Raw genomic sequence first — 13,647 nt, 5'->3', positions numbered from 1 at the left:
TTGGTACACATTACTCTCCCACACTTCCTATCTATGCATATGTGCAAAGCTTTTAAATCCAAACTCTTAGCACATATGTAGGGGGAGCTAATGCTACCAATTCAGGTTTATGAAACTTGTCCATATCCTTTACACATGGTAAAATGCTTGGGCAAGCAACATGAATCCAAAAGGATTTCATTGAATATCTTTGTGAAAAGGTTGTCATTAATTACCAAAAAAGAGGAAGATTGAAAGCCCTAGTTTGGTTTTAGCTAATTGATGAAACCTATGTGTACTAACCCTGGTCATTAAGTGTTGTGATTGAGATAGGGCAGTACACACCAAGTGATGGAGCTAGATGATGGTCATGGTGATGGCGGTGACCAAAAGAGATGATCAAGTGCTCCAACTTGGAAAAGAAGAAAGAGAAAAACACAAACCAAGTGTTGATCAAGGCAAAGGTATCAAATAGAATTTTGTTTTGACACTCAAGACACCATAGAGGGTGTGACTGTGTTTAGGATAGATAGTCGTACTATGAAGAGGGGAGAAATCATAGTTATTGATGTGGTTGTCAAGTGCCAATCTAACTCGATTGCATGTGCATTGGATCCTAATGAGCTAACAAACCCATGGGAATTGACTTGGAGTGTTGCTAACTCACGTACACATGTGTTGCTATACTTGGAGTTGGCTCACATGCACAAGGGTGAAGTGTTCGGAGTTGAAAAGAAGAAGTTAGAGAGGACCAGACTCGGTGCTCGAGGGGACCTGACCCTAGCTTGGTAGGTCCGGTGCTAAACCCTAGCACGCAGGTGCTAGCGCAGGGTGCCCGGACCCTGCTTAGGCATGGGACCGGACCCTCACGGCAGAGTCCGGTTGGACACGAGTAGAGGAGGCGCGCAGTCAAGTATCGATCAAACCCTAAGAAGGAGAAGGACCGGACTCAGGGGGGACATTGTTCTTGAGTCTGGTCACTGTGACGTGGCAAGGCGCGATGCACAGGTGAATACACAGAGAGGACCGGACTCAGCGGTGGGTCCGGTCATGGTCGGTCGAACGCGTCCGGTCGTGTTTTTCGCACTCTGGGAGCTCTTTGGACTCGACTGGACACTAGGTCACCCTGGGTCCGATCGATTGAAGGCGCATCCGGTCCTTGGCTGGTGCACGCGCCCGTGGGCACATAACGGACAGTTTTGAATTGAATCGACGTGGATGGTGCCGAGTGTCTCTAGGGTATGACCGGACCTGCGTGACCGGATCCTGAGTGCGAGTCCGGTCAGTGCGTCCGGTAACCCTTCGTGAGCCCAATGGCTCTATTTTGAAAGGCTGCCTATTTAAGCAAATTGGACGGCCTTGGGGTGTCTCCCTTGGCCATTTGACATTCTTGACATCCCTTTGAGCTGAGAAACACCACTCCCACTCATCTCTCTTGATTGTTCCTCATCTAAGTGAGTTGGGAGAGCATCCAAGTGCATTTGCATCACGTTGGCGCATCTAGTGGCACTTGTGATTGCATCGGCTGTGGGTTCTCTTGTTATTCTTGGTGGTTGCCGCCACCTAGACGGCTTGGAGCAGCTGTTGGTGATTGGCACAAGTTGGAAGCTTGTTCATAGCCATCCCAATCGTGATTGTGAGGGGTTCTTGATCTTTCCCCGGCGGAGAGCCAAAAGGTACTCTTTTGGATTGCGCGTGTCATTGAGTTACCCTCACTTCGGGTAGGTTCTTGTGTCACCCTAGTGTAGGCTTAGCGTGGTGCCAATTAGCTCGCGAACCACCAAGTGTGTGGTCGACACAACAGGGACTAGCGTGCCGGCAAGCACGTGAACGAGGGAGAAAAATCGTTTGTCTCATTGTCTCCATTGGCATTCTTCTTGTGTTCATCGGTATTCATATTGATTGATTGATCACTTGCCTCGGACGGTATAATCACCCTACCATTCTCCCTTGTATTACTTTGCTTCATACTTGTTGTAGCTAGAGTAGAAGTAGCTAGTTGAGTAGCTTGGTTAGTCTCTTGTTAGTTAGTAGCTAGCTCAACTAGAGTAAGAGTAGTGACATAGCATTTGTGTGTGCCTAAAGATTGTAAAGAACTAAAATTGTGGTATATGTGGCTTGCAACACTTGTAGAGCTAGAGCAAAATTGAATTTCACCATTTAGATTACTATACTTTTTATAGGTTATTCACCCTCTCTATTTATCTAGAACCTTTCACTAGTGTAAGTTATGACGTCAGGAAAGTTATGACGTCAGGAAGGCTAGCCACGACCTGACAGTCGCTGCTATCTAGAAGGTTCACCAGATTGGATCATGCAATGAAGATTATGTTTTGAAGGCTACGAGTGTGAGCTAGGGTGCTAGAGATGGCTAGCCACGGTGGCGATTTATTTCATTCATAGGTTAGCGGCTCTGGACATATCTCTACATCTCTACATCTAAAAATCTCTACATCTCTTCTATCTATCTATCTACCTACATCTAAAAAATATGAAAGAGAGACTCTACCCGGCTACACCACGTACGTCGCTCGCTTCGCTCTGCCCGGCAATCACCTCGTCTCCTCGCGTGAAAACCCACCCGGCAATCACCTCGCCTGCATGCGTCGCTGGGCCCGGCAGTCCAACGCGTGAGCAAGAAAAGCAAAGGAGCAAGCGAGAAAAAGGAAAGCCGCCAATCACCTCGCCTGCATGCACGATAACTGGGCCCGACGCTCCACGCTCACTCCGCGCCGCCGTCCTACGTGGGCGCCCAGACGCACACGACGCGCTCACCCCGCGCCGCCAATATCACGCGACGCGACCGCGATCGCGTCGTCCCCCGGCACAAATCGCCTCCCTCCCGCAGGGTGCCCCCGGTCTCCCTCCATTGGCGCTCGCTCGCACGCGGGGACGTCGACCTACACCACAAGGTCTACCCTACAACCAGCCACCGCCGCCCGCTTGTCCCCCAACATCCACGCTGCCCCACCCCTCGCCGGCGCAGTTCAGGAACGCCCTGTCGTCGACCGCCGTGGACACCACCGCCCGCTTCTCATCCAGGCGTCTTGAGCAGGTCGGGGCGTCGCCGCTCAGCTCCAAGAGTTTGGGGGAGGTGGTCAGGTGGAGCTGCAGTTGGTGGCAAGGGCTGCCGGCCAAATCTACCAGGACTCGGATCCAATCGGGGCTGGCCCATCTCGTGCACGTCGTTCATCCGTCTGTCTCCATGATATCATGGTCTCTACAGGTAACGTGTTTGATGAAATCCCCCCTGAGTTTTGTTTTGTGTGTCTAAAATCTGATTTTCAGCCTCATGCTTCCTGTGCACTGAACTCAATTTTCTATGAATGCAGCATCACCCCGTCTAAGCTCAATCCTCCATGGCTTAAGTAGCTCTTGGGAGCATGCTGCTGGGATCACGAGCATCATTCTGTAAGTCTCCTTTGTAGAACTCATATTCCAAATCCTGCACATTTACATGGTATATTGTATGGATGGGGTTCTAGATGAATGCTAAGCAGAGATTTATGTGTGCGACATGCTTTGGAATTAAGATGGTATTATCCCGTGTGCTTTGGATTCAGCTAGGACTAACACATTGAAAAATCATCTAATAGCTGCAGGGTTTGGTTCAGTAAACAAATCATGCAGATAGAGATAAAAAAAGAAGCACTTACGTAGTTTTTCATGTCCACGCCCGAAGATTGAAGTAGTCTTTTTTTTAATAAATAAATTAAAAATTGATGATTTTTATTTGTGAAGATGAATACCTGCTCGGACCTGCAACTTGCTTTTCTTTGGAGATGAAAATATTTTGGTTTGCATCATTTTTTCCATTTTCACACTAGAAGATTTAGTGGAACAATTTAGGTTCACCTACTATTAAAAAAGAGCTTTGGTCCTCTATCTGATACATAAATTCCATTCGCTCATCACAAATTCGTAAATCGGCCTACTGTTGTAGGCTAATAATTCTCCTGCGTGTGAGGATAGATGATTTACTCATTTTTCAGTTACTCAGAATTCAGAAAGTCAGATATTGCAGTAATTTTTTAATAAATAAACCATATATATAGATTGAATCATTTTAAAAACAGTCTGAATACTCAGGATATCACTGAAGCAAATTAAGAAAGCAATTGAACTATCCTTGTGATTAGGAACGAAGCACTTTGAGAAGCATATGTACTAATACGGAGATGCAGAGGGACACTCCTTTAATTTTGTCAATCTTGTATTTTTGCTAAAGCACAGAAGCACAGGGCTTCAAGTTTTTTTATACCAGTTTTAGAGATTGACACCATTCCTCACTTCCCAGATTGTCCAAGTTCTAGAGTTCATTGGGAAGAAAGAAAACCTGCATCTTCCAGCTGGATTTGTTGCTCGTATCGCAGCACAATCAAACCGTAATCTTAGATGGGCAATACAGTTTTCTGAGACTCGCAAAGTGCAACAGTAAGCTTTTGTGCTTATCTGTTATCCAGTGTTTTACTGATTTGCCACACCTCCACTTTTATAGTTATGTTAATATTTCTCTCTTGCCAACACTGCTGTCATATTCTTTTTTCTTTGGCTTTCAGATACCCATTTACATCAAGTCAAGTGCTCACTCCTCTTGATTGGGAGCAATATTATTTATGTGTCTGAAATAGCAACTGATATACTCAAAAAACAAAGGCCTAAAAGGTTCAGAACTCTATTGGATGAAGTACTTCGCTTATCTGTTGGCATATTTCAGAAACACTTCTAATTTATCAATTACTCAGTCTCTCTGTATCATGCATCGTCTGCTAAATCAATCAAGATCCGAATTCAATGTGATTAGCACTCTTTAACTCTGCATGCTATTAGCCAAATGGTATGCTGAAGCTCATCTGCAATTATTGGTTGTGATACAATCCAACAGCCTCTGGTTTAGGTGAAACCTGAGAGTATGGTTAGCCTTGTTAATATCAACCGTACTCTGTACATGCAATAATTGTACATTCAAACTTTCAGGATACATAACCAATGCTTACATCTTCAATGTGTTATTGCTTTGTATCTAATAATTTTGCAATAATTGTACATCTTTGATGTGTTATTGCTTTGTATCTACTAATTTGCCATAATTGTGCATACCTGGTCTCGGTGTTCGAACTTTCATACAGCACAGAAATATTTTAACATTTGTTTTTTTCTTAGTTCCACTGCTTGCAGTGGTTTGAACTTTGAACTTCGAAACCTCTGTTTGATAGCCTCAGTTGATGCAAAACACCAAGAAAGAGCTAAAAGGATGGACGAAAAGAAAGTCAATGGAGGCGCTTGTCCACATGGCGAGTTCGATGCTGGATGAACCGGGCCTCGAGATCAAACGCTCAAGGGCAATCGAGCGTCCTCTGCGCGTGCCCAGTCCGTGGTCGTGGACAGTGTCGGCCTGTGCGCCCGTCGATCTCAACTGACAGCCGCTTGGCCCGCGTTGAGGTCATCAGTCTCTGCGCCGCGTAGCTTCCCGTGTGGCATGGTTGTTAGACCGACTCCTTTATGGAAGATATCCTGGCAGCAAGTTTTTTTTTTCTTTGGTAAAAATACAACACATGTCCAAACTAAAATTGTCGTGGCATTATTTTGTTCCCGTTGCAACGTTGCAACAGGCATTTACCTAGTCATAGAAGATAGCGTGTATTCTTTTTCAGAACTGATAAAGGGAGCTGGAAGTGAACTGTATTTTTTTAGGTACCCAAAATAGTTTTTAGAAAGGCGCCTCTCATCATTTGGCGAGACAATTTTTCTTGATGTTTTCAGTTTTTCCTTTTGCGCCTAGTTGCCATGTGTACCTCTTTTGTTCATTTCTATATCTGTAACTTTGTGTTCTTATTCTTTTATATGAAAATGAAAAAAAAAGGTAGGGGGCTCCACCGTTCAAAACAATGTAGTTTTTCGAAAGGTCATTACCAAATATTTGGAACTTAATTTTTTAATATTGTTGGAGGTGTCGTAATAAGGAAAAAAAAATTGGTGGGAAGATTATTAAAATTGTCGCTCGCGCTCCTCGAGCACTCTGTTTTTTTTTACCCCGAGGTCGCTTCCGCAAAAACAATCTTATCCCAAGGCATGATATATTATACTATCCACATCAGATCAATGAACGGTATACAATTACATCATTTCACTGGCTATATATTTATGATGATCTACTAACTGAGAAGCGGAGGTCCCAGCCTCACGCACATCTGGGCACAGAGAAATGATAATGGCTATGCTGGTTCCGTGGTTGGCATGGCTTCTAGTCTCTCTGCTCGCAGCATACTTCCTCGAGCTCTATGTCCACGCTCGACGGGGCCTTCCGCCGGGTCCCCGCCCACTGCCGTTAATCGGCAGCCTCCACCTCCTCGGCGACCAGGCACACCGCTCCCTCGCCCGCCTCGCCAAATTCCACGGCCCGCTCATGTCGCTCCGTCTGGGCGCGGTCACCACGGTGGTGAACATACCTTCGATCTCAGGGTTAAACCAGGCTCTAATCTCGGGAAATATTGCGCCCGGGACTAGAGAGATCTTTAGTTTCGGTTGGTGGTTCCAACCGGGACTAAAAGTCCCTGCCCAACGGCTCCTGCACCAGGCCGTTGTGGCAGGGGACCTTTAGTCCCGGTTAGAGCCATCAACCGGGACTAAAGATCGACCTTTACTCCCGGTTGGTGGCTCCAACCGGGAGTAAAGCTCTTGTCCCGGCTAGTGGCGTGGCCCGGTGGCCCGGGACTGGAAAGTGACCTTTAGTCCCGGTTGGATCCACCAACCGGGACTAAAGATCCCCCTATAAATCCTGCTGGCCGTCTTCTTCCTCCCCGAGCCTGCCCGAGAGCTTCAGTTCAAATTTAAGCAGTGTTCTTGCTCTTTCTCCATCCATTCTTCGATTCCTCCATCGATTTCTTCGATTCCTCCGTCGATTCTTCGGTTCTAAAGGTTACCAACTTTATACTCTCATGTTTCACTATTGTTTTATCTCATTTTGTTCATTATATATATATGGTTTTTTATTGTGGTTTTTTTTTCATTTGTAAGCAATTTGAGCTCAAAATCACTTTAAACTTGTATCTTCTTGCACATTTAAGTTGAAGAGCACTTGCACTTGATCATCTTCATCATCATTCACTTGCCTAGGCCTCAATTCACCAATATCCATGTTCTTCATGGCATTTGAAAGTTGAATGCCTCTCACATCTTCTAAGTTCTCATTCTCTACTTGTGAACCATTGGTTTCATCAAATTCAACATCATGAACTTCCTCAAGAGTACCACTATCCAAATTCCAAACTCTATAAGCTTTGCTTGTAGTGAAATAACCAAGTAGGAATCCTTCATCACATTTCTTGTCAAACTTGCCCAATCTTGTGCCTTTCTTCAAGATATAGCATTTGCAACCAAAGACCCGAAAATATGCAATATTGGGCTTTCTACCATTCAAAAGTTCATATGATGTCTTCTCTTTCAATCGGTGACAATAGAGGCGGTTGCTACAATAGCAAGCCGTGTTGATAGCTTCGGCCCAAAAGGATTGACTTACATTGTACTCACTAAGCATAGACCTTGCCATATCAATAAGTGTTCTATTCTTCCTCTCAACAAGGCCATTTGATTGAGGAGTGTATTTGGCCGAGAATTGATGTCTAATTCTAAATTCATCACATAACTCATCAATTCTAGTGTTCTTAAACTCACTACCATTGTCACTTCTAACTCTCTTGATGGTTGTTTCAAACTCATTGTGAATGCTCTTGATAAATGATTTGAATGTTGCAAACACACCACTTTTGTCCACTAGAAAGATACCCATGTGTATCTAGTGTAGTCATCCACTATCACAAAATCATATTTATTTCCACCGATACTAGTGTATTGTGTTGGCCCAAACAAATCCATGTGCAATAACTCAAATGCTTTACTAGTGCTCATCATGCTTTTCTTAGGATGGGTGTTTCCAACTTGTTTGTCGGCTTGACAAGAGCTACAAAGCTTATCCTTTTCAAACACAACATCTTTCAAGCCTTTAACTAAGTCATGCTTAACCAATCCATTCAATTGTTTCATTCCAACATGACCAAGCCTTCTATGCCATAACCAACCCATGCTAGACTTAGTGAACAAGCATGTAGATAATCTAGCTTCACTAGCATTGAAATCAACCAAGTATAGATTCTCATATCTAAAACCTTTGAAGATTAAATTAGAGCCATCTACACTTATGATTTCTACATCATCTATTCCAAATATGCATTTGAATCCAAGATCACACAATTGTGCCACGGATAGCAAATTGAAGTTCAAGCTTTCTACTAGCAACACATTGGATATGCTGAAGTCATTGGATATTGCAATCTTACCAAGCTCTTTGACCTTGCCTTTGCCATTGTCACCAAATGTGATACTATCATAACCATCATTACCATTGGTGTTGATTGAGTTGAACATTCTTGCATCACCGATCATGTGTTGAGTGCACCCACTATCAAGAACCCAATGCCTTCCTCCGGCTTTGTAATTGACCTACAAAAGAAGATCAATTCTTTTTAGGTACCCAAACTTACTTGGGTCCTTGAAGGTTAGTTACTAAGCTCTTTGGAACCCATATGGCTTTCTTCTTTGAGCCCATCCATGGTTTGCCAATGAACTTAGCCTTTACACCATTTGTACCCTTAGTAAGCATATAGCATGAATCAAGCTTAATGAAGGATATATTAGCATTTTTGCTCTTGTTTTTACATTCTTGCTCTTTATGACCAACTTGCTTGTAACTAGTGCAAAACCGACCATTGTTCTTCACAAAACTAGTCTTGTGAGGAGCAAAGGCCGCTTTGCCTTTCTTGGGGGTATAGCCCAATCCCTCTTTGTAGAGAGAAGCTCTTTGGCTACCCAAGCACATAAGCAAGCGGTCCTCACCACCATAAGCCTTAGCTAGGTTGTGAGTGAGCTTAGTGACCTCCTTCCTGAGGTTCTCATTCTCAACCACTAGTGAGGCATTATGAGAGAGACCATCACTACTAGATGAGGTAGAAGTGGAAGTGCTACAAGAAGAGTTAGTAGTAGCAACAATGATAGGCATAGATAGTGATGTATCAATTAAATCACAAGTTACACCTACATCACAAGTTTCAATATGCTTCTTTTTATCTTGTTCATTAAGCAAAGTGGAATGAGCTTTTTCAAGCTTTTTGTGAGCCTTCCATGGGCTTCCTCTAGCTTCTCATGAGTTGCTTTGAGCTCATCAAGGGCTTGCTTAAGGGCTTTTACCTCCTTATTCAAGCTCTTGCATTCCCTTCTCTTAATGTCAAAGTGTTCTTTAGCATCTTCTAGCATGTCAAATAATTCATCTTTAGTAGGTTCATCATTATCACTATCACTATCATTTTCATTTTCATCATCATGTTCTTCATCACTTTCATCATCACAAGATTGTACCTTAGTGGCCTTAGCCATGAAGCATGATGAAGATTCAAAGAGAGAAGGCTTCTCATTAATGGCAATGCTTGCAAGAACCTTCTTCTTGGTGGTCTTGATATCATCACTATCATCATCATCATCACTTGAGGAAGCATCACTATCCCAAGTGACTACATATGAACCACCCTTCTTCTTCTTGAAGGCCATCTTGTCCATCTTCTCTTTCTTTTCCTTCTTGTCCTTCTTCTTGTTCTTCTTGTTGTCATCATCATTGTCACTATTGTATGGGCATTGAGCAACAAGATGATCTTTGCTTCCACACTTGAAGCACCTTCTTGACTCTTCTTTGTTCTTGAATGAAGACTTCTTTCTTCTAGCACGATAGCCCTTCTTCACCATGAACTTGCCAAATCTCTTGACAAATAGAGCCATCCTCTCATCATCATCATCATCCCAAGATTCATCTTCTTCACTTGATGTTTCTTACTTTGCTTTGCCCTTGGATGATGTGGTTTTGAATGCCACGCTTTTCTTCTTGTCATCCTTCTTGTCATCTTTCTTCTCCCTCTTTTCTTCCTTCTCATCATCATCTCTATAAGCATCATCAGTCATGATATCTCCCAAGATTTGATTTGGTGTCATTGTGTTCAAATCGGTCCTCACTAGTAAGGTGACTAACATGCCAAATCTTGCGGGCAAACATCTCAAGAACTTATTGGAGAAGTCTTTGTCCTCTATCTTCTCACCAAGTGCCTTGAGATCATTGACAATCACTTCCATCCAATGGAACATGTCCGGCACACTCTCATCTTCCTTCATCTTGAACCTTGCAAACTTTTCTTTGAGAATGTAAGCCTTTACACCCTTCACGACTTGAGTGCCCTCAAATGATTCTTCCAATTTCTTCCAAGCTTCATGAGCCATCTCAATATTCTTGATTTGCTCAAATGTTCTTTCATCTATTGCATCATGAATAGCACTTAGAGCAATGTCATTGTTTTGGAGAAGTACTTCTTCGGCTGCGGTGGGATTCTCCGGATCTCCAATCTCAATTTTTGTTTCTACCACCTTCCAAACCTTCCTATTGATTGACTTGATATACGTTGTCATCTTAGCCTTCCAATAGGGATAGTTGGAGCCATCAAATTGGGGTGGCTTCTTGGTGTTGTTGATTTGAGCCATTTTAACATCGAAGGTTGTTAAGCCTCAAATAACGGTGACCTCGGCTCTGATACCACTTGAAAGGTCCTAATGGCTAGAGGGGGGTGAATAGCCTAATAAAAATTTCTACAACAACACTTAACAAAAGGTTAGACAATTATGAGGCGAAGCAAATATTACGCTAGCCTACTCAAAATGCAAGCCACCTACCACAATTCTAGTTTAGATAGTATCGATTCACACAAGAGGTATGACACTACTTTATGTTAGTGTGCTCTCAAAGACTCACTAAAGAGCCATACCAACCAAGCAAGCAAGCTCTCACAACTAGTTACACTAAAGAGCTTATCAACTAGTTTGCGATAATGTAAAGAGAGTGATCAAGATAGTTATACCGCCGTATAGAGGAGTGAACCAATCAATCACAAGGATGAATAACAATGAAGACCAATCACCTCGGAATCAAAGGATGAACACAATGATTTTTACCGAGGTTCACTTGCTTGCCCGCAAGCTACTCCTCGTTGTGGCGATTCACTCACTTGGAGGTTCACGCGCTAATTGGCTTCACACGCTAAACCCTCAATAGGGTGCCGCACAACCAACACAAGATGAGGATCACACAAGCCACGAGCAATTTACTAGAGTACCTTTTGGCTCTCCACCAGGGACAAGGTCAAGAACCCCTCACAATCACCACGATCAGAGCCGAAGACAATCACCACCTCCACTCGATGATCCTTGCTGCTCCAAGCCGTCTAGGTGGCGGCAACCACCAAGAGTAACAAGCGAAATCCACAGCGAAACACGAACACCAAGTGCCTCTAGATGCAATCACTCAATCAATGCACTTGGATTCACTCACAATCTCACTATGATGATGAATCAATGATGGAGATGAGTGGGAGGACTTTGGCTAGGCTCACAAGGTTGCTATGTCAATGAAAATGGCCAAAGATTTGAGCCACAGTCGACCATGGGGCTTAAATAGAAGCCCCCATGAAATAGAGCCGTTGTACCCCTTCACTGGGCACACTGCGCTTTGACCGGACGCTCCGGTCCAACTGACCAGACCCTAGACTCAGCGTCCGGTCCACTGATGGATGCCACGTGTCACCAGCTTCAAACGATGTTCGTCAGATTTCAATGGCTATGAAGCTGACCGGACGCTCTGGAAAAACTGACCGGACGCTAGAGCCTCAGCGTCCGGTCGAGTACAGTAAGGGTCAAAAACTGGTTTTCCTCGACCGGACACAGCCAGCGTCCGGTGGTAAACCCTAGCCTCTGTACCGCCAGTCAACGCGACCGGACGCAGGCAGTCAGCGTCCGGTGCTTTTGGATCCAGCGTCCGGTCACTTGACCGACGCTGGCATCTCCTCCATTATCTTCACCCTTGCTCAAGTGTGCTAACCACCAAGTGTATCACCTTGTGCACATGTGTTAGCATACTTTCACAAACATTTTCAAGGATGTTAGCACTCCACTAGATCCTAAATGCATATGCAATGTGTTAGAGCATCTAGTGGCACTTTGATAACCGCATTCCGATACGAGTTTCACCCCTCTTAATAGTATGGCTATCAAACCTAAATGTGATCACACTCTCTAAGTGTCTTGATCACCAAAACAAAATAGCTCCTCTGGATTATACCTTTGCCTTGAGCATTTTGTTTTTCTCTTTCTTCTTTTCAAGTTTAAGCCCTTGATCATTGACATGTCATCACCATTGTCATGATATGATCTTCATTGGCTTCTCCACTTGAAGTGTGCTACATATCTCATGATCACTTGATAAACTAGGTTAGCACTTAGGGTTTTATCAATTCACCAAAACTAAACTAGAGCTTTCACAGTGCCGCGCCCTGATCCGTGGCGTGGCAGAGCTGAATAAATACCGCGCCCAGTCCCACCTACCCGAGCAGCAAGCCCGCCTGGCCGCCGCGCCCGCCGTCTGGCTGGCGGTACCTGAACGGTTTAATCCGAACGCGTCGCGCCGATAGTGGGAGTTATTCTAAGTATTGCTTGACATAAAATCAGTAGTAGATTTATTTCTGTCTTTTGTTGAATTTTTTCACGGCCGAATAGAAAATTTGATAAGCCAATGATTTGTTTTCCGTCTTTCATAATACGGTTAACCACCAATTTAAGTAATCGATTATGAAAAATTGCCACCGGCGTCGAGATACGCCGGGACTGTCGGTTCCCGAACTAGTTGGTACTTAATCTCGCCGGCAGTGCTGCCGCGACGCAAAGAAACGAATATGAAACAGATAAATGAAGTCCGTGCGTAAGTGGACAAGCTACCACACAACATTTTTATTGTTTTGACATAGGTTTTACATAACATAACCAAATAACCCCGCAAGTTTCGGACACCAATATCTGTTTGACCTAACAAACTAAGACCCAGGAGTGTAAGGATCCCTCGGATGCCTCTGTCTCTTCGGATTTGTTGGCAACACATTAGGAGTGTAGGCAACGTCGGTATGGTCGCGTCGACAGTGCGTACGGCTCGTACCCTGCAAGTATATGATATGCACAATTACTTATAATTCTTTATGATCGTTAGTTCATGGAGCCTACGTATTTAAATAAACTATCTTTGATAGTACCTGTGAGGCTCCTTGGGTACCAAGCGGGGCACCACCTAGCTGAGACATGCCGATCTCGTGCTACGGCCAATCGTTCTACTGGTCGTGCTGTCTGCGGAAGCCCGGGGGGGTCGTCGTCATCGTCGTCCTCGGTTGCAGGGTCCTTCCCAGCGCTATGATGTGGTGGTGTACGCACTGCGGAAGTGGCACCCGACCGCGCCGAAGTCATCGGCTGAGAAGAGCTGGCTGGTGTCCTCAAAGAGGCTGAAGACGTGCCACCTGACCACGTCGGGAGTGGCGGTTCCTCATAAGGTGTGTCCATGCAGCTCAGCTTCTGAGCTAGCTTCCTGCATCTCTTCTTCACCTTCTGCATAAATAGACATTAAAGTTAGTGCATTACCCAAATGCATATACACTAAAGAAACATTTTCGAAACGAATAAGTTTATGTTTACCTCCACAAAAGCCGCGAGAACGCCTAGCCCCTGCCCTCTAGACTCGTGAAGCCAGAATGCTGCTTCGTT

General features: G+C 44.4%; 1 long non-coding RNA gene across 2 annotated transcripts; it reads left to right on the top strand.

Annotated features, from left to right (window-relative positions):
- The first annotated feature begins 2,755 nt into the window (after positions 1–2,755).
- Positions 2,756–5,660, top strand: LOC136509845 (uncharacterized). 2 transcript variants are annotated; one of them, XR_010772556.1, is made up of 5 exons: positions 2,756–3,205; positions 3,312–3,390; positions 4,277–4,413; positions 4,539–4,644; positions 5,196–5,660. It is a non-coding gene; the product is annotated as an uncharacterized lncRNA (long non-coding RNA). The 2 variants fall into 2 exon arrangements; XR_010772557.1 differs by lacking the exon at positions 4,539–4,644.
- Positions 5,661–13,647: the final 7,987 nt, after the last annotated feature.

The sequence above is a fragment of the Miscanthus floridulus genome, chromosome 16 (genome assembly GCF_019320115.1).
Source record: "Miscanthus floridulus cultivar M001 chromosome 16, ASM1932011v1, whole genome shotgun sequence".
NCBI classification, from domain to species: Eukaryota; Viridiplantae; Streptophyta; class Magnoliopsida; order Poales; family Poaceae; genus Miscanthus; species Miscanthus floridulus.
Note: the sequence above shows the minus strand (reverse complement) of the source record. Positions and strands in the feature narration are given on the sequence as shown.